This window comes from Poecile atricapillus, chromosome Z, assembly GCF_030490865.1.
Source record: "Poecile atricapillus isolate bPoeAtr1 chromosome Z, bPoeAtr1.hap1, whole genome shotgun sequence".
Lineage (NCBI taxonomy): Eukaryota > Metazoa > Chordata > Aves > Passeriformes > Paridae > Poecile > Poecile atricapillus.
This window is the reverse complement of record NC_081289.1, coordinates 18,765,625-18,786,405: the sequence shown is the minus strand read 5'-3', so window position 1 is coordinate 18,786,405 and position 20,781 is coordinate 18,765,625. Positions and strand designations below refer to the sequence as shown.

General features: G+C 42.2%; 1 protein-coding gene across 5 annotated transcripts in view; it reads left to right on the top strand.

Moving 5' to 3' along the window:
• The first annotated feature begins 1,264 nt into the window (after positions 1-1,264).
• Positions 1,265-20,781, top strand: part of LOC131573415 (muscarinic acetylcholine receptor M2) — an 89,961-nt gene continuing 70,444 nt past the window's right edge. For 3 of the 5 annotated variants that reach the window (XM_058827362.1, XM_058827359.1, XM_058827363.1), the window contains exon 1: positions 1,265-1,393. The gene's annotated coding sequence lies outside the window, so the exon portion shown is untranslated. Of the gene's footprint in view, positions 1,394-2,766; positions 2,873-20,781 lie in introns of those variants that run through there. The other 2 variants (XM_058827360.1, XM_058827361.1) reach the window with 2 other exon arrangements.

Sequence of the window (20,781 nt, the reverse complement as noted above, 5' to 3'; positions counted from 1 at the left end):
TTAAGCAAGGTGAATACTTCTTAGGCTAGTTAAAGACTATTAGTTAAAGAGGAATTCTTTACACCCTATGAGAACTATTCTCAGAATGTATCTGTTTTCCCTAATTTATTTGTCATAGTGCGAAGGAAGACTCTTCCCATTAAAATTTCAGGACAATAATCAGTTTAAGAAACTGGATTTAGTTTAAGAACTGGATTTAATGTAACAACATTTCTCCACAATGTGCAGAGCCTCCCATGACTGCAATAATCTAAAAACAAGATCTCTTTCTCTCTTTCTTCTCTCATACATTGCTTTAGACTTACAGCTATCAAGGAGTTGCAAAAAAAAAAAAATTAAATTAAAATAAATAACTAGAAATGAAGAGGACAGTATTACAGGGAAAGATGGGGAGGAGGTAATTGAAAAATAAAAAATAAAAAAAAAAAACCCAAAAAAAAGTGGTTCTGATGTTCTGATGTGCAAATTGTAGATAAAGACTTGTGATGAGAAAGAGGGGAGTGCCTGATGAGGAAGACTGGAGAGTGTGTTGAGAGATAACAAGAACCAGTAATTTCTATTCAGCAAAGCCACCAAATCAGAGAGCACCGCGATCTTATTGGAGGAGAGCCTTCAACAGCAACTAATCCTGTCATATTGAAAGAAAATTGTAAATGTTCTCTGCAGAAATTGCCTTGCCATTGCAGCTAATCGAGCCCACTTCGCACTCACACACATCACACACCCCCGCACACGCTCGGGGCGGTCAGCGAGCGCTCCCAGAGCCGCAGCAGCCGGCAAGGACACTCACCCAGCCGAGATGCTCACCTAGGCACCCCGCTTCCCCCGCTCGCCGCCAGCTTACCCTCACTCCCCACCAGCTCTGGGGGAAGTAGGAATTATTACCGGCTCACTCACGAGTCCCGGCTTCACCTGGTTTTAATTACTCCAGTTTTGTCTAAACCTTTAAGCCAGGTTTGATAGCATTATTGCTCTATTTTTTTATTTATTTTTTTTTTTTTAAAAAGAGCTCAGCTTGGCTGAACTGCAGCAGCGACTCCCGAGGGTTAGAGCCACCGAGGGGCTGTGTGTGTGTAAAGTGTGTGCCTGTGGGTGTGGGAGGGCGACAGGGGAGCGGGAGACAAAAAACTCCATCAGCCCGGACAATGCCACCCCTAGTTTAAAGCTTCCAACCTGTTATTCCTTGCCCCCACTATCACGGTACCAAGTGCTGTGTATTTCCCCCGGCCCAACCCCCCTCCCTGCTGGTGGAAGATATGGAAGAGGACGATAAAGGCGCTGGCTGCGGGCGCTGACGGCGCTCAGCCCGCATGCCTCTGCCGCCGCGGCCGGGGCCGCTCCAGCGAGCCGCTTGCAGCGGGATGAGATGCAACTTCTGCTAATTGGATCACAGGTAGGAAAGCTTTGGTTTTTACTGACGTTTCCTCTCTCTCTCTCCCTCTCTCTTCTTTTTCATTTTTCTTTCCATTTTTTTTTTCTTTTTCTTTTTTTTTTTCTCTTGGCTTTTCTTTCGCGTCCTCTACCCTCCGCCCCTTCTTCGCCGCACCTAGGATTTCATCCCCTGCTGTCATAGGAAAGCTCCCGCCAAGGAAATAATGTCTAAGAAACGAGCTTTTGTTTCCTGGCAGAAGAAGCAGAACAGACCATAGGGAAACTTTTGCTGAATGGGTCACAGCCGAGCGGGCCACCGGTGAATAGCAGCGAGAGGAGAGTAGGCAAAGCGATTGTTCCCAGCACAGAGCCCTTCTCTGTCGAGTTTCAGTTGCGATATTAATCCCAGAACCGAGCCTAGCATGGTGTAGCGGGAGCGACACGTAGCCTGATATAGAGAAACCTTCACATTTTTCAAGAGCTATACACAGGGGGTTTTATTACAAATGCTACATTCCGACACAGGTTCATCTGCCGGGCTGCCCTTCCCGAATGCCTCTGTGACATGTTTGTCCACGACTCGTGCAAGATGTCCCCGGGAGCGGGGAGCGGAGCCCGCCCGCCCGCGGTGTGCGCTCGCTGTCGGACGGGCAGGAAGGGACGGGGCGGGGGGGATCCCTGCCCTGCGGGACAGGAGCGATGTGGGGTGCCGGGGAGGAGGCTGCCGCCGTGCCGGGGCTGTCCCCCGCCCCCAGAACCGCTGCTGTGCCCGGGAGCAGCTCCCGCCGCCCGCTCTCTCCCGTCCTGCCCCGGGGAGGAGAGCTCGGGCTGGGGGCGCCGCCGGGGGTGGGAAGGGTCTGGGCTTCCCCCGGCTCATTCCCGACTCCCCTCGGCCGCATCTCTGCCCCGGGGCTCGCTCCCAGGAGCAGGAGGCTGGGTGCTGCGGGAAGGGATGCTCCGGGTCCGGCTGGCCTCTCTGCCCCGCTCCGGCTGAGACCCCGGCAGGGCTGTGTCGGTCCCGGCCGTGCCTCCGGGCTCCCTTTCCTCTCGCCTGTGCCGCCACCGAGGGGTGCTCAGGGCCAGAAGGAGCGAGCTGATACTTTGAGAGGGAGCTCCGATCAATCCGTGGATGAAAAATTGCCTCCCAGAAACAGCCCTGGGGCATCGAGGTCCTGGTGCAGCCCCACAGCGAGGCCGTATCGGGGGCTCTGAAGGGACAAAGTGCTATCTGCTTCTTCTCGGGCGAAAGCCGATTCTGGCCAGCTAGGGCACTTCTCCTGGCTTTGCGCCTTTCCACCAGCCTGCCCCATGCCGCGCTTGGCGGCTGCCCCAGCGCCAGGGCGATGGGGGAAGGTAGGCTGGGAGCTCCCCTGCTCTTCCCCCTGCGGGGCAGCCCAGCCGGAGGGCCCTGATGCCAGGAGCTCCTGGAGGATGGCTGTGCCCGCTGCCAAACCCGAGGGGAGGCTCTCGGGGCTCACAACTCATCCCTACTAGCCCACGGGTGAGTCCTTACCCCTTTGCTGGGTGAAGAACAAGGGATGCTTCTTCCCACCCCTGTAAGATTGTTTATTCCTACTATTTTCATTTGTTAAAGTTCCTTCCAGGGCAAGGAGATGGCTCCATTTCCAACTGGAAATTCTTGCTGCAAATCTAGCCAGAGTGACATCTATTCCCATTTTGATGTATCAACTAGTGTGTTGGCACACACTGGCTTGTCCTTGTCCCTTAAGAAAGATACTCTGTTCGCAGGAGGAAAAAGGCAAGGACAAAAAAAGAAGGTCTAACCTCTGCCTGACAGCCCAACTGACAGACAGTCAGTTCTTGCAGCTATTTGGGGGATATACCAAATCCATAAACTATAGAAAACAATAAGGAAGGTGAATACAGGAGAGCGGAGGCATGCATGCTGTCTTTTATGGTATTGCATCACTTGCAATCACAGCCCCTGTCTGAATACACACCAGCTTTGATTGTGTGGTTTATGACACCAGCCGCTCTTGGTGACTCATCTATAAACCTCTCTAAGCTACACAGAATACACTTCCTCCCTCCTTTGGGATCTTTTGAGTATAAGTTTGGTTGAACTTCCCCCCTGCAGGACCCCCAGACTGTTTGCTTTTGCACCAGGGGAGTGAGAAGTGTAGTAATCTCTCTGGTTTGTTGAGCGTGTGCCCCACTGAGCTGCCCTCTCTGTTCCTTCCCTCAGCACTCTCTGATTTCTGCATTGCAGTCCACTTGGGAACAAGGCACAGGATATGGGAAGGGAGGGTTTAGGATGTCCCCAGCTTGCTTTGGATGGAGATCAAAATTATAAAAAGGAGAGGTCCTGCTTTTCTCCCATCCAAACCCAGGATTTTGTGTAGTATCCTCTACCTGAATGGTTGTAACCCTGCATCTGGGCAGAGCTCAGGAGACCTGGACCATGTGTGACCACGAATGTCCTGAGGAGATGGAAGGGACAGCAGTCTGGCTGTGCTCTGTCACCATACAGGATGGAGACCCAGACACTGAAAGGGGGAAACTGAGGCCATCAGTTCAAAACTGAATCTATAAACAAAACCACATTTTGTCCTCCTAGATGTTCAGCCCGGTGCCCACTGTCACTTTGGTTGTCACCTCTGGGCTGAATCCCTGTTGTGTGTGTGTGTGTGTGTGTGAGACAGTTCTCAGCTACTCAAAATGCTTGGCTCTTTCAGCCCTTTTGGTGTCTCATTCAAAAGCCTTTTGAGGACATCTACTATGAAATCCCTCAATGTTGTAAATATAATCCCAGGAGGTTTCTCTGTCCCACTTCACGTCTGTAACCCACTCACCCGTTCACCCAGCTTTCCCTTTTCTGCTAATATCATGACCTACATGCAAAAGACGTAGTTTCTGGTCCTGTTTCCATAGCAATGCAGCATGGGGAACTCAGACAAGCCAGTAATAATGAAGCCAATTCCCTTTCTGTGAAATCAAGACCTCTTTGAAAGTTGAGTTCAGTTTAAGGCGAAGCAGGGGGCCGCGGAGAGTTGGATTTCCAGCCCGAAGCCCAGATCTCCGCGCCCTCTAGTGCCAGAGGCAGGCGAGGAAGAGCATCCCCGGGCACAAGGAATGTGAGGCTTCATAGCCAACTACTGCAGAGGGGGAGAGGCAAGTGATATGAGAAAAGGGCATTCTTCCATCCTTCCCAGTGTCTGTTGCCAAGCAGATCTTCCCTCTTCCAAGCTGAAAGCTTGAATCAGCTGATTCAACTGATCCTGCTTTGGTCACTGGGAGATTATGGCTTGGGTGGGTTAAGCTGTGGAATAAAAAGTGGGAAGAAATTGGAGCTGGGAAGCCCAGACTATGTCTGACCATTTTTTTTGGAAATTGTGGATCTCTCTGGCTTTGAGCTTCGCAGCTTGTAGCAACTCGCTGCTAATTCTGAGAGATTTGAAGGTACAGAAGAGGATTACTCACTTGTGAAACTGCTGCCCTGACCTTCTACTGGCTGTTTAGGTGGGTGGATGGGATAGGCAACAGTAATCAGGCTAAGAAAAGCTGAAGGGGCTTAGATCCATCTCATATGAATGACAGGGATAACTTTTCCACAAATACTTGTAGCCTTAAATCTTAAAAAGCTTAAATTGTATGCTGGTATTTAACGTATGGTAGCATTAAATTGTGTGGTAGTATTTCAAGCCCTGTTGAACCCATCTTAGAGATTCCCATCTCTGAGAACCAGGCTGTAGAAAAACCAAGCACTGAGAACTCCTACAGCTAAGCAAGGCTCCATGCATACCACCTACCCATCTTTTCCAGTTTCCATATTTTAGCAAAGGTAGCTTTCAGTTTTGCCAGGGTCTCCACAGCTTTTCCTGTGTCAGAGCTGCCCAAAAAATACGGTTTTGTATTTTGTATTCCCTACTTGCTTGTCCACATCCCACCAGCTGACTGCCAAACACCTGTGCCTAGCAGATTGCATTTCCTAGCTCTCCATATTAAATCGAAGAGGGATCCCTTGCTGATTTATCCCACTGCCTTCCTACACTTCCCTGATTGAAGTGGGCAGCATTAAAAGTTGAGACCACTCCTGAAGTTGCATTAAAGGGCTGCCTCCTTTTCCCATGCGCCCTGAGCTTTCTGCTGTGTAAAAATGCTTCAAGCTGTGGGGCTGCCTGTCTTTTTGGACTGCCAGTCCTACCCTATAAACTGTATTGTTACCTGTGTCTAACACCATCTATTCCCCACAGACAGGGTTATATATCAGCAGGTCCTACAAAGAATATCTCTCATATAACACAATCTGAAGTCCCAAGAGGATAGGATAGGGTGGAGTGATCTTATTCCTAAAGAATGTTTGCCAGTGCCACTAAGAAGTGCAATGGGATTTCAGCAGTGCACGTGCTCCATGTATTTGTTTTTAAGGATACGATGCAGTTTAAATGAAAGAGAATGCATTTAGGGCCAGCTACTTTGCTCAAAGTCTTCTGCATGTTTTCTATTTGATAAGGTGATTCCTGTCATTCCAGTATTTCTTGAGACTCCATGGGCTAGATTCTGATCTTAATTACCTTCTTGCAAATCAGGGGTGCCTCCCGTGATTTTAATTGCGTCTGGTTTATTCTGGTGCAATTGAGCTCAGAATCTGATTTTCACAGAAACATAGTAAGTGTTGTAATTAGAATACGCCAGTGTTTTGACAACTGTTCATGGAACAGCTCTGTTTCATCAGACTCTGCTGAAAGGGAAATGCAGTGTGATAATGGGCATTGGGAATAGCACGGGGCACCTCTCGCAGTGATGGCAATAAAGATCTCTGTGAGCAGCCACAACATAAATAGGCGAGAAATTTTGTAAATCAGCATTTCCCAGGGTTTCCCTCAAGCTCTTAGAAAAGCTCTGAGTAAACTGTGGGCATGTGTGGGTTTTCTTAGTTTTTTTGGTTGCTTATGTTTTTTTTGGTTTGGTGTTTGGTTTTGTTTGGGGCTTTTTGGCTTTTTTTGAGAGAGGTGTAATGAGACAAAAATATCTCCATAGGTCTGTCTTCTGAATCATTGTCAAAATTAGTGTTGGAAACCAAGGTGATAAAATAAACCTAGTAATTTAATAGAATTTTCTTTCTTAGTGATTTCTCTGGCTCAGGATTTTCAGGTAGCCTGAATATATAAAGATTTCTTTATTTCTGTGCAGATAGGATGATTTTCAGGCATGGAGATTAGATCCTTCTCTTCTGTAATCCATTCCACCATGAGAGAAACAAAAATTAGTAAAAACTATTATAGGGAAAAATCTGGTTTCTGATATAGATCAGAGCATTTTCATAGATTCCTGAGAAATTTTCTCTCAGCTTTGCAATGAATTACTGATGTCTATTTTAAACTCGTCTATCTCATGTTCAGTCAATTAGAAAGCAGAGCAGCCATATATTGAAAATTATTCATAACTTTGTTCATGAGTAATGGCAACAAGCTTATTCCTCTATTATTTCTGAAACCCTTTAAAGCGAGCCAGTGACCAATGATTTATTCATGAAAATATTCACACATTTCAAAAGTTTCATGAATGTTAGCATGAATTATTAACAGAATTTGTGTTATTTGTTCTCATTGCTCATTATTTTCCTATTCAAAAAGGCATCAGTCATCCATTTACAGAGCATTAGAACATAATGATTACAGCATTGGATCAGACAGGTGTTTTGTCTCGTCCTGTAGAGTGTTCCTATCAGTGTTGGTTACCAAAAAGACAGGTGTAGTGAGTGCTGCCCTAGATGTCTGCACTGCCCTCAGGTAAAAGGTTTTCATCTTGGGTTTGCTCACCACCCAGAGATCTTCTCCAAATGACAAAAAGATCTACTCGCCTCCCTCCCCAGATGGAAACCTCTAGTGATTTTAGAGAAGCTGCAGATGTACTCACTGGCCAGAGAAGAAACTAATGCTGTTTTGCCTCCCAGTAAGTTCAGTACCTTAGTGATAGCATGTAGCAGGGAATTCAGCAGGTTAATTAAATATTTTCTTTGGAAAATCATATTTCAGACAACCTTTGATCTATTTAAATTAGTTGTCTTTCAACATTATTGATACCTCTCTGTTATGTGACAGGAAAAGACCAACTGGAACAGCCAGTTCATTGTAAAAGTGCCATTCATTTATTCCAGCATGACAGAAGAAAAGAACAATAAAATAATTTACATTTTAACACCTCTTACTCCTCCCATGCTAATGAAAGTTTTGATTTTTCTGTTTGGTTTGGGATTTTTTTTTTTTTATTTCTGACCAGTGCTGTAATAGAGAAGAATAGAGTTGTTCACTGTAATGTCATAATGAGTGGCCACAGGTGGCTTAGAATAGAGAAAGGCTACCAAATATTTCACTCCACCTCTGATTGTTCTGCCTCAGCCAATGTTAATTTCCATTGGGGATCCAAATGTTAGGTTCTCCCAACTTAATTAACATACTATGAGGTACTTCAATCCTTATTCTCTTTTTCTAAGAGCAATAATTTCAGCAAAGAAGTTCTAAGTTCTTGGACAACCCAGCTGTTAATCTTTTACTGTGAAAAAGGATCATTTATGTTTGGCTTCTGTTTTCTCTTTCTTAACCATGTTCCAGCTTGTAATAATAATCCACCTAGTCTATCACAACTTAAATGTGTCAAAGAATTTAATACAATATATAAATACCTATATATGTAGACTTGTCAGGTTGTTTTTCCTGGTCTTTTAGCTTGATGCTTCAAAAAATATGTCAGACAACATTTTTTTTAAGAAAGCTATGATTCTTTTTTATCCCCTCCTATATGTAAATCTAGTTTTTGTTAGTTTCAATCAATTAAGGTGGAAGAGAAACAAGGCTTTTCAGTGTATAATACCTGAGATTAATCCTGTGCTTGTCCTAAAGATAGGTATGCTTGTTGCTACCCTCTTGTCCTTCTGCAGAGTATCTGACTTCAGCAACAACCTGCCTATTTTTGCTATCAGCACAGCCACTTCCATTTCAAATGCTTTCCAAACCCTTGCATATATAACCATGAGGTCCTTTTGATATGCTGCTGGTTAGTTTATCAGTTTGTTCCAGTGTTTCCCCTTTCAGTGTTTCACATTCTGACAGCTCACATGCTTTCTTGTCTCCAAAAAAATAGGTCTAACATGGATATTGGCACAGCATCATTTGCAGAGAAGATTTAACCAAAAATATAATTCAGAACATCTGCAAAGTCCTTTTCCTCATTAATTATTCCTAATAGCCCCTTGATGTGCAGCAGATCCCACTGGTTTCCTCCTACACTGAGTGATTTTAAGACCTTTGAGAAATGTCCTGTAGTTCCCCCCTCTGTACACCGCCCCACAAGCTCCTGTCAGTTTGTGCATCCTTGGACCTCTTCACTTACCAATGACATTTTGTTTGTGTTTTATTTTAACTCCCTCCCTTAGCCATGGGCTTCACCAGAGACGAAGTGTCATTTCCTCAAACCTGGTGGCTTGGCTCAAACAACTTCTTGGACTTTAACATTTCATATTTTTCCTGTCTTGCCTTCCAGTTTGCTTTCCACATGACTTCACTGAATCAGAAACTGTCTGTTGAAACACCTGTTGTTTTGAATCCATGGATTTTACTTTCTTTCTCTTTTGTTCTTTGGCATTTGTTTTGTTTTGTTTTTTAATTTATTTTATTTTTTTTTATTTCTGCCTTCAGTACTTTTTAAGCAGTTCACTAATTATAATTAGTTTGTCTCAAGTTCTTAATGTAGTAATAAGTTTATTATTTTTCAGTGTTTTGTCTGTATCACATCTTCAGCTATTTAGTTAAGAGCACCTACTCTTATGTTCTCCACTTATTCTAGAAATTACTTAGGAATTGATGGGGTTTTTTAACCTGCTTGTAGCAGTTGACTTACCAACACGTAGGTGGGTGAACTCACCAACATTTACCATCTTATTAGACTTTCATACCTCTTTGATCTCTCTGTAATAACCCATTGAATATCCCAGACATTTCTTGGACTAAGGGTTCTGGTGCTTTGTGCAAGCATCAGGCTTGAACTGGAGAGGATATTTTTTCACTTAGCACACTGGACTGAGGCCAAGTTGATCACAGATAAGCTCCTGACCATGCCACCAACCTGCTGCCTGATTTTTGACACATTCTTATGGGCCTGACACAAAGTCTGCTGAGGTCAGACACCAACTCTTGTTACCTTGGGTAGGCTTTGGCTTGGCATCCTGAGGCAGGGACAATAATTCTTCCTGGTCCCATGACAGTGTTGTTGGGATTTGCTTCCTGCAGATTGTCAGATAGTGAGGTTCACCTGTGGTGCTGCCAAATGAAAAAAAAGGACAGACAGACTCCATCCACAGGGTTTTTCTTCACACTGGGATGTTGGAAAATTGAGCATTTTTGAGATGCTTACTGGGAAAGTCTCTGTTCAGAAAAGGAGGACAAGATAAAATGTGTAGTATCCCTCAAACAAAAAAATACTGAAGCTGCAACTGCTCTGGATCTTGGCGAGAAGAGAGGTTTTCTCTGCTGTTGCTTTTCTATGATTAAGCTAAACTTAAACTGATCCCCTGATCCATTACTGGCATCCTTAACCCACACTAATTTCACTTTTCTAGCAGTGTGTATTCAGCTGATGAAAGCTGTCAGAGCACGAGTGACATGAGAGGAGAGGCCATCACCAAAGCACTATATTTAACCTGGCAATGTCATGCCTTCTCAGAATGACCTTGAGCCCCAGCAGTGAGAATTTAAACAGGGAATCTTGGTTGTGAAGTTTCTTCCTTTAGCCAGACACAGAAGGCTCTTAAATATGAGGAAAAGCAGGGAAGAAGGAAGGTAAAATAAGTTACCCTCCTGCTTTTGACATTTGTGATAGCCCACACACTTAACTGCCACTAGAAGGAAAGAATACATGAAGGGATCACTGTTAAATTCTCATTAAAAATGTCTGTTTGATGTCTGCTAGTCATTTTCACAATCTGATCCACTGGGAGTAAATGTAAGGATTTTTTCTGAAAGGTTTTGACATCAGAAGCAGTTTCCTGCAAGGAATGTCCTACTATGATTAATTATTTTGCTATGTGCTTCAGTAAAGGGGGAAAAAACCCAGAAATATACAATTAGAAAAAAAAAAAAAAGTAAGGAAAGAAAAAAAAAGAAGATGAACAAAAGCATTTGTTATGTTTTGTCTGAAGAAAGCCTGTAACTATCTCTCTCCCTTTCTTTAGCCAAGAGTGACACTGTTTATCTCCTACTTTGAAACACAGAGGTATGCAAAATATCAGGTTTAAAAAAGCCCAGATAAGTCAAGCACTGCCATCCTTTCTGAATGACATGTTTGACAATTAATATTCCACATTATTGTCTTTAATTCCTCTTAAAAATCAAAGTGGGGTGTGGAAATGACACATAGCTAAAAAGGTGAGTAATGGTCTTGTTAGTACTTTCAGAAAGTAGTGACAAAGGCTGAATTCCTGGTTTCACCACAGGCTGCTGACATGGCCTTGGACAAACCCAGTTACCTCCTCAGCTTCTAACATGGATATAGTATAAAATGACATTTTAATTCTCACAAGCCTTTGTCTGCTCTTCCTGTTTAGATTTTAAATTGTTTGGCAGCATTTTTTGAGCAGTCAGCACTAAGCTACCCTTAAACTTACCTAAATTTAGGCATCCATAGAAAGAAATGAAGGATATATTATCTTCCCAATATTCAGCTACTTTTTATTCCATGTGGAAATTACTTAATAACATGGGCCTTTGGAGATTGGGAGCCTTTCCACTGGCCCCTGGTGTCACTGGCACAGGCAGCTGTACATGGTATCCCAGTTTATGCTGGGGTGCTACCACCATGTGCCTGTTCCCTTTGCCTGCTCCCTGCTGCCACACTTCTGAGAAAGTGGAAAAGCTGCCTTAGGGAGGATTGCTTTTGCACTGAGTCATCAGGTGAGCCTTCTTCTTTGGACAGTGCTCAGCCTGCTTTACTTTTTCTGCTCAGCAGAAATTTTTTGTCCTTCTTGGCTAGGTTCTTACTAAAACTAAAGCTACTGTAAGACATTTTGGGAAGTTGCCCTGAGGGAAAGGCAGGTACAAAGCTGCAGAGAGAAAGCACTTAGGCCCACAAACCAGTGACAGCATATTTACCCAGGCTGGGGAGATGTGACAAGGTGATGTAGTGGCAGCCTAGAAATCAAATGTGCTGCTCTTCCAGGAGAGTCATTGGATCTGGCTGCTGTGGACAAAAGGTGCAGTTTCTAAAGACTCAGTCCCACTGAAGACTGACTGAATCACCTTTTCCTGGCACACAGGCAGGCTGGTCATTCTCTCTCAAAGGGGATCTCCTGGCAATCAGCAAATTCTGTGATGCTATGACTTGAATGAGAATGAGCCCCTGGCCCTCCCTACACCTTTCTTTTCCCCATGTTTAAGAGTTGAAACATCAAGTCTCCTCAGTGCAGGTCAGTAGACAGGACCAGCTGAAGGTGCCTTGATTTTGTGCTGAGGATGACAGCACAACAAATGCCTAGAGCACAACAGCAAAGGAAAAATGCATTCTCTGCATTTTCTGATATTCTTTGGATGCTATGTTCAGTTTGAGTCAGCTGGGAGACTTGTGATTGCACATCTTAGCAGGTGAAAAGCTCTCAATTTAACTTTTATTTCAGTTTGAGTAGATGGAGCAAACAAAAGAAGTCTTCAGGCCTTTCCTTCAAGGCATGAGGAAACTCTGGTTAAATGTATTTCCTAACCCTCTGGCAGTGGTGTTAATGCAGTACAACAAAAAGAACAAGGAAAAAAGCTCAGGAGAGCTCTCACTTTTTTTTTTTTTCCCTTTCATAATTTGTTTATTTCTCAAGAATAGCTCCAGATCAACATTTTATTCATTGCACACTATTGTTTCTTAAACGAAGGAACTAAATTAAAAGCACAACAACCAGAAAGGAAGAAGTTTTTTTGCAGCTGAACACAGACAGAGAAGAGATGATAACTAAGTAAAGAGGAATCATTTCTTTATTTTGAAGGTCTACTTAGATCTCATTTTTAGGGATCACATCAGCATTTTTTTGCTGACAAACACCCTCATCTCTTCAGCATCTTGTTCTCTGCCATGAAGCCAGTTCCTGCAGTGCAGAGTTAAGGAGTAATTATCACTCTTTCTTCTATAATGATTAGTTATTATACAGGCCACCTAGAAGCCTCCTGTAGTGACCATGCCAAGTGACCTCCAGTGCTCTTTAACCCACTCCTCTTTGCTGCAGTGCTCAGCCACAGGTGGGATCTGGGGCTGCATGCAGGCTGTGCACAGCCCACCCTGATTTCACAGCATCCTGGATGCTGAAGGGGCACACAGGGTCACCGAGTGAGTACAGGCACAGGGATTTATCAGCCTGTGCTCCCTGCCATGATGGGAGAGGATTAGCATGTGTGCTGGGTGCCAGACCTCTTGCTGCTCTGCAGCCAAGCACTCTGGGTGCTTCCAGTGCAGCCTCAGAAGGAGCCTAATCCAGGCCTGTCAGCTGGCAGCATGTTTTCTCTGACACCAGGGCTTGACAAGCTGGGGCTCCATGGCTGTTTATGAGGCAGGCATGAAAGCAGGAGGAGAGGTGCTAGAAGAAGACAGCACCTTGGAGAAGTCAGATGCACTTCTTTGCTCTGGTAGGAGCCAAGGTGTGTTTCCAGCTACCCCTCAGTGCTGCTGCTGCTGTGATGTCAGTCCTTTTTAGGGGGGAATCAATCAGCTAGAAAGTGAGAACATCACTGTCTGTGCTTTAAAGTGGTGGCTACTGTCCCACTAGGGAGAAGGGAGAAGGACTGTGTGTTGTCTGATCTCCCACCGTTCCTTCAACTCCGAATTGAATCACACAGTGAGGAAAATGAGAGCTGATCTTTGCTTAGATAAGCATTCTCAAGCAAATTAACCAAACAATGACAGAGCTATTTGTGCTCCTATAGGAAATCATATACACATCATCCTAGCAAAGTGCAGTCCTGAGCACTGAATGGTGCAGGAGCTGAAGCAGCTCCCTCAGCTCAGGAATACCTGGGATTTGGTACAATACCTATATATATATATATATATTTTTTTTTTCTCTTGCTGCTTGCTGAAATGACTACCTACAGTCCCTCAAGGGCAAAAGAAAAAAAAAAATCTGAAAAAAGCCCTCCATATTCTCCACAACAGAGTACAGGCAGTTGTTCTTATCTATTTATACATAGATGATTATGCTATCTTTAACACAGTGAGGAATGAAAGGATTAATTGGGGAAATAATCTGAAAATCAAATACTTCTTTCCTTGATGTTTTTTAAAAGGATAGATTTTGCCAAAGCTGTCCCACATTTATTTATTTTTTAAATAATTTATTATTACTCTAATTAAACATCTAACTGAAGATAGCAACATTTTTACAAAAACAAGTTAAAGATTTATTATTATGTGGAAAGCAGTGCTCTGTTTTGGATAGGGAAAGAGAGAGGAGACTTTCTTTCTTTGGTCTACATCCAGCAGCTTGAAAACACAGAACTCTTCTGTTCAGTTTCCTTTTTACTCCTCCACCCTCCATACTCTTCCTTCCACCATGCACTTCTCACCATTCTTTTCAAAGACACAGCCTCATCAGTCACAAAATTACTTCATCTGCTATTTGAGTCTTTGAGTCAATGAGTTATGATCACCTATCCAGCCCCATTCACACACAGAGCTTCTGATTTTCTAGGTTTTGCACATTCACTGCAGGAGCACGTCGCTGTTCTGAGCAGTTTGCAGTCTGTGCCTTCTGTGGGGTTGTCTGGCTGTTATCTCTGCCCTCAGCCTAAGGAAGAGAGGGCAGGACACAAAACATTGTTAGGCTTGTGAGAAAAATTTAGTCTTCCCAAATAGCCTCAAAGAGGGTTGTGTGAAGGTGGGCTTTTCTGAGAACATTCCCTCAGTCCTGGGTCTCATCAGTCACTGGTCTCATCAGACAGCTGACACTTCCTTCTGCTTTCAGATCACTGAAAATAAAATGACCTATGCTGAACAATCTGTTAATTGTCATTAATTTGTCCACTGGATATTTCCCCCCTATATTTTAAATTGTACATCTGCAAGTGTGCTGGCTAAGCTTCACAGTCTGATTAATAGCTTTGATTATTATGTCAAGGCCAAGAGATTCTTTTAAGCTTTTCACATTCAGTATTGAGAACTTGGTACTTTTTGTGTGTGACTGTTCACTCAACACACGTAAACCATCTTCCCACCTCTAAATTAATGACCTGATCCCTATAGGCAGAAGCTGAAGGTGCTCTAGGCAGGCTAGACAACAGCTGTTCCCTTTTGCTCTAAGAAGGGCTTGAGAGCAGCACAGCTGAAGGAGGAGATGGCAAACCAGAAATATCTTGGAGAAAAGACAAAACCAAAGGCATGGGCTGTTCAGTAGGGGCTGTATTTATTGCTCCTTTCCCCACATCATATAATTATTGCAAATCACTGGTGGCTGACTCCATACCTCAGCCTCTACTTGATCACATCTTGCAGGAGGATCTTTTGGTTCAATACCTGTGAACATAGCACTGATATGTTATGGTTTAGCATTATTTAGCATCATCCACCCATCTGTTTAAGGACAAGAGGTATTAAACTGCAAGTGTATACTGTGGGTAGTAGGGGAATCTCCCTTTGGGCACGTTTTGCCTGAGTACACCAGGACTGCTGCCACACACGGCACAAACTGTGCTGCATCTCCTCCATCCTGGAAGTGGCAGAGCTCAGTCCACTCCAAAAGTGTAATCCTGGTTTGCTTTCTGCGTCCCAAGGTAAAATCTGTGAACTTAAGATAGACTTGGCTCCCCTGCAGAGTTCATTTCTGTCTCATGGTCTCCTTCACTTCAGCATTGGCTGCTCCATCTTGAAAACTTTCGTGAAAACTTCACAAAAACTTGAAAGCAAAGGGATTCCTGTCTTATGGCATTTCTGCTGCTTTAGCACTGCCTTTTTTTATACTACCTGCTGTCAGTTCAGCTCACTTTAGGATTGAGGCAACTGCTCTTTTATTCAGTTTGGCTAGTATTTCACCAGTGAACAAACACCCCAGAAATGTTTGTCACATCAGCTGCTCCATACTGTGAATGATAATCCCTGGATCTGGCACAAAATACTAAAGGAATGAAATAGTATCTAGTCTGAGCAAAGACTGCAAAATCTTTCATTAGCTTTTCACCCACAGTTGTTAGCATCTCCTCTTTTACACATAGAACCTGTTCACACAGGCTGAAAATACAGGGCAGTACATTTGAAAGTGTTTGCAAGGTATATTTTATTCAGTGATTTCCTTACTGTTAAGCAGCTGAATATAGACATTTGCTGAACCAAGAAATGTAATGGATTTTTAAGAAGTATTGGTCAATATGTGGAAATAGACATCACTCTCAAGTATGATTAAAATTACTAGTGGTATCAGACCTTATGTGCCTGGTTTTACATTGATTACTGAGTTCAGCGAATTATACTTCCACTTAATAAAAGGCTGCTGATTATTGAGGACAGCGCATGATTTTCAAAGAATTAAATATAAATAATGACTATATTATTTTATTATAATATTATTTATTTAATACATAATTTGTTTTATATATATACATAAATATATATATTCTTATATGTCAACTTGTGACTGCTGTACCCTTGAATAGGGGCATCAGTGGTGTCTGCCTCCATGGAGATTCTAATGTTTCAAGAATGTCTCAGAGCCATAAAAGAATGACCAAAGAGAGCATGGGAGCCTCACAGGGCCCCAGGGACCTGTAAATAGACAGACAAGTGTGATAACTGGCAGGGTTAGATAAATTCTATTTGAGACGTCACTTCTAAAGAGTCTGTTCTTCATTTGTTGCACTTTGTTAGCAAAGCAGAGCTTCTAGAAATCTATTTCAATGCATCAGAGTAAACAAAGGCAGCAGGAAGAATAAATGTGTTCTGTCTAGTCTCATGCTGATGCCAAGGGGCCAGAACCCAGATGTCCTAACCCTGAGTTCAGCACCATGCTCTTGTTATTGGACTATAATTTTACATGGAGCTTACTTTCTCTTCCTTTTATTTTTTAACCCAGGGTGTTGGGGGGTGGTACATTGTATTTGTTCACATCAGCCAAGACTGAAGAAAAAATATTATGCATAATTACAGAGCTAGGCAGGCTCATACGTCACCCACCAGCATTGTCTAATCGCTGGTATTATTCTCTGTTCTTACTCACCCTCATGTCACTGCTGCCTCTCTTTCCACCTCGAAGGCTTAACTCCTCCTTCCTCTGACAGGAGGTACAATAGCCAGAGCAGTATAAACCAAAGCCTAGAATCAAGAGAATTATAACAGATTGGAAGTGCCAGTTCCTCAAGAAGGAGAAGAGTGAAACAAGACGGCAGGAGATCAGAAGAGTGATTGCAGCTTCATTACAAGGGCCGTTCTACCATCACTACAGCTTATTGCCTGTCACAAACTGTTTTTATTTTCCAGCTCCTGACTGGTGAAGATCTTGATCTGAAATACATGCCAGCTATCCACTTTATAAATCTCCTTGCCCTGCTCACATTTAGTATTAACTTGCTGTCATGTTCTTCATGTAAAATCTGATTTTATACTTTTTGTATCTTTATTGTAAAGCAGCAGCAGAGAGGTTGAGAATTACAGAGGGTCTCTTACAGGTCCATGCTGCAGTGGGGCTGAGAGGGAAAAAACTCAGGCAGATCAAAATTCAGGATAAACTGTGACGGGGTTTCCACACACTGCACTCAATATAAACTGCTTCCTTAGTCAGGTCTGGACATTAATCATACAAGTGGTCAAAATACTGCAATATTCAATTTTTAAAGCTTTCTTTCATTAATTTACTTACCAGTTAAAAAAACAAAACAAAAACAACCAATGAACCATCAAAAATAAAATAAAATCTTATTCCCAGCAATTCTCTAACACCAGGTTGAAACCTAAGGGTTTCAACAGCATGTCATTGGGAGTTTCAGATTTAAGAGAACAGTGAAAAAATGCCTGGAGCAGAAAGAGGTAAAGATGGTTTCTGCCTGAATGCTGGATCTTTCTTTGCTAAGTGTTTTTTTGTTGAGAGCAGATCTCCATACTGACTTTTCTGGTGGAGGGGGTGGTTGGGGGTGTTGGGTGGAAATCATCTCTTTAGAATAAAGAATTTCTTTTTATTTTAAGATTTATATGTATAACAATGACTGGCCTTTTTGTTAGCAGCACCTATAATTGTTAGACCTCCTATTTACACAGCCAGCACAGTATGCCCAGGTTTCTTTTACGGAAGTTGTGTTTGGAGGGAACTTGAGCAACCTTTGCAGTACTGCTCAAACTCGTGGGCTGGCTTATTCTCCCCGTGCTCTGCAAACAGCAAAGTGCTTTGGGGTAGTAATTTTTGAGTAGCTGCCATCCCTAAAGCAGCCTCTGTGTCCTTAGCCTGAGGTTGAGTGGGTGTTCTTCTCCCGCTGACACTTTGGACGCTGTCACCCTCACAAGTGGTCCCTCAGAAGAAGTTAGGAGATTTGGTTGAGTAATAGGCATTTGTTTGAGCCAGAACTGCAGGATCTGAGTCCTGAACTGGGAATGAGGAGTTCTCATTACCTCCAAGCAGTGAGGGAGAGATCCAGCTCTGATTTCCCACCTGTGTATTGTAAATCTGCGTGGGAAGGCTGCTACTGACACGGCACAGGACCTGTGAAACATGCAGGCTGTAAGGGTACCTTCCCAGCAGGAGGAAATCTGCTGCTATTCAGCCTTGGCTCACTGTGAGAGCTGGCAATGAGCAGTCTGGTTGGGTTTGTGCTTATGCACTGCACTTTCCTGCTGAAGTTTTGTGCCCCAGTCCCATCAGCTAGGTTTTTAACACACAGACGGACTTGGAAGACAAAATGTTCACTCCATTTTTTACAATAAGCTGTTTGACACCAAAATAATCTGATTTTGGTACTTTAATGATGTGTCCCAGTGCTGCTTTAGGTTAATGTGTCACTGGCTGGGTAATTGTTCTGAATAGACCAGGTGAAGTTGAAGTCTTGTTGCAATAATGGGAACAAAAAAAATCATCAGTTTTGCTTCATGAACCTCTTTCTCACCTGAGATGTATTTTCAGTGTCTCTGTGGAACTGAAGAGTAAGATTTCAGCTACGCTTATCTCTATTGAATGTCCAGACTTGGAATGAAGTATTACCATTTTAGTGATTTTTTCACCCTTTCTCTTTACACTCCTTAATTAGTTTTTAAGATTCAGAGCTGACACCATATTTGCAAAGAGCTTTCTATTTCTGACTGAGTCTTTTTATTTTTTGAACAGTCTTACTATTTCATTTTTAATCTTTATAGTATCTCTTTATGTATTAAACTTCCTTATTAGTATATATATTATAGAATTATTGCTGTCTCTAATGAAAAACAATATTTTAGAGCAGAGGGGGTTTATTTCTTTTCAGATTCAGAAATTTCCTATGCTTAAGAACAAGAAAAGACCTATCAGGAGTCTTGTTTCTTGTTTCTTGTATCTTGTTTCAGGAGAGGAAGATAAAAAAAGAGAACAGCTCCAACTGCCAGTCCCTGTCATTTATTTGTATTAAAAAGCAATAACTGCCAAAAATTACAGAAGCTCAAGAAAGTTATTGCTTTAATAAATTTGTTAAAGAAGTTTCCTTAGTAAAATATTTAATTTTATATTAGCTAAAAATTCTAGTGGAAAACATCTGTCTAGATTAAAAAGAATCAAAACAACAAAAACTACTAATTGCTTCATTAGAAATGCAAAACAAATGCAAATCCATTTTCTCAGGTTCCAACAGCTTGTTGAAGCTCTTTGCCTTTAATTTCTTTCATTTTAAAACAAAGTTTTAAAAACCTTGCTGAACTTCTTTGCTTTTTCTTATTGTTTGGAGGGATCAAAGTACCAGCTCAGCAGTGTGCAAGGTGTATGTGAAGAAACTAAATGCAATGACAATTCTATTTAGTGGACAAAAGGAGAATGAGATGATGTAAGCCTTAAGAGATAATGGTAATTTTATAAAAATATACTTTTTACTACAATGATATAGCCCATGATAAGTTTGTGACCTAAAAATTTGTTATTTTCCTACAGGAGAGTAGAATATGTATTTGATCAGATTGGATCCATTTAAATTTGGAATTTTTTTTTTTTTGGGTTGGTTTTTTTTTTTGTTTGTTTTGTTTTGTTTTGTTTTTCTTTTTTGTGACTGGGCCACTAAGACAATTTCTTGAAACAGGCTTCATTTGCTACTTTGAACAGAAATAATTTTTTTTGTGCCTGCTGTGGGCTCTTCATGTGTTTGGGCAAAGTAGGCAGGTATGAGTTTGAAAGTAACCTTTGTTTGATATTTTCCTGTCTTCTACCAAAATCACCATAAAACATCAATGCTTGTTTAGGATGAAATATGATCACAGTTGTTTGCCACTGCTTGACTGTGGCAGGGTTTTGAATAGCAGGCAATTTCTTCAAATTGTCACTTGGTTCATTTCTTTTACCACATGAAGGTTTGGAGGAGCATGGACAATTCATGAACAGGAGAGACCTGTCTGGAGAGACAGGGCTGGAGGGAATAATTCTGAGGAAATACTGTTTTGTCTAGATATATAAAAAAAAAATCTACCTCAGTAAAATTATCTAGCTTACACAATTTTTTAAACATGATTCCAAACTAATTTATTTTCCCTCTCTGTTCTGAGCTAAAGTGAGCACTAATGTGTGTCTTATCTTTATTGTAGGGAAAATGTACAGGAAAATAAATAAAAACATCACAATACTTCCCAATGTCTGTCCCATGGAAAACATAATTTAAAGATGAAGAAATGGATTTAGAAGACAACTTGAGATAACCACTGTACCTTTGCAGCAAAACACAGACAGATCAGTTGACTGAGAAATGAACAATGCAAATGAAGCTAGTTGTTTTAGATAAATAGATTAGGGATGAATATATCCCACTGCTTTAAGCCAGACTCCTGTTTGTCTCTTAAACTCTGTTCAGCTGTCAGTCATTTCTTCTCCAGCTGGCTTCTTCCTTATCCATTTGGTTTTTTTAAACTAGATCGCATTTTTGGTTGGGGTTTAGAAGGAGTTTGATTTTGTTACCTAATTCACTCATTTTGGGTTATTTTCTTTTTATTTTCTGGTGGGTTTTGTGTGGTTTTTTGTTTTGGTTTGATTTGGTGGTTTTATGAGGTTATTTTCTGTTATGTTTCTGGTGTATGATCTTTTTCCATTCTTTCTTTCCATGTTTCAGGAGCTTGTTTTATACTCATACATAAGGATTTCCCCACTTCTTTCCTGCCTCTGCTTTCTCTTTTCCACCTCCCTACCTGATGTCTTATTCCTTATATGTTCACCTGTAGTGATTTTTGCAGAATAAGTTAGATGGTACAATCCTATCCTCCGATCCTTTGCGGGCTCTGAGTGTC